Source organism: Sinocyclocheilus rhinocerous, unplaced genomic scaffold (genome assembly GCF_001515625.1).
Source record: "Sinocyclocheilus rhinocerous isolate Xijiao unplaced genomic scaffold, SAMN03320098_v1.1 scaffold4721, whole genome shotgun sequence".
NCBI lineage: Eukaryota > Metazoa > Chordata > Actinopteri > Cypriniformes > Cyprinidae > Sinocyclocheilus > Sinocyclocheilus rhinocerous.
Window position 1 is genome coordinate 1 of NW_015626065.1, and position 525 is coordinate 525.

General features: G+C 41.5%; 1 non-coding gene across 1 annotated transcript; it reads right to left on the bottom strand.

The window, feature by feature from the left end:
* Positions 1–167: 167 nt before the first annotated feature.
* Positions 168–239, bottom strand: trnac-gca (transfer RNA cysteine (anticodon GCA)). Its single transcript has one exon. It is a non-coding gene; the product is annotated as a tRNA-Cys (tRNA).
* Positions 240–525: the final 286 nt, after the last annotated feature.

The following is a 525-nucleotide window of genomic DNA, read 5'->3' on the forward strand; positions in this document are numbered from 1 at the left end:
GACCTCTTGATCTGCAGTCAAATGCTCTACCACTGAGATATACCCACACAGAAACAGAAGCCCAAAACTGGACATAGGAAATTAGATCCTTCAGTTTTACAATATCATACAACAACATCTTCACTTTAAAATAAAGGCTTTGGTTACTCCAAAGCTGTGAAGTCTAAAGGAGGCACCCAGATTTGAACAGGGGACCTCTTGAGCTGCAGTCAAATGCTCTACCACTGAGCTATACCCCCACAGAAACAGCAGCTCAAAACCGCACACAGGAAATTAGATCCTTCAAGCAGCTCAAAACCGCACACAGGAAATTAGATACTTAATTTTTACAATATCATACAACAAAATCTTCACTATAAAGTAAAGGCTTCGGTTAACCTAAAGCTGACAAGTACAGAGAGTGCACCCAGATTTGAACCGGTGACCTGTTGCTCTGTAGTCCAATGCTCAGCCACTGAGCTATACCGCCACAGAATCAGCAGTTCAAAACCGCACACAGGAAATTAGATCCTTAATTTTTACAAT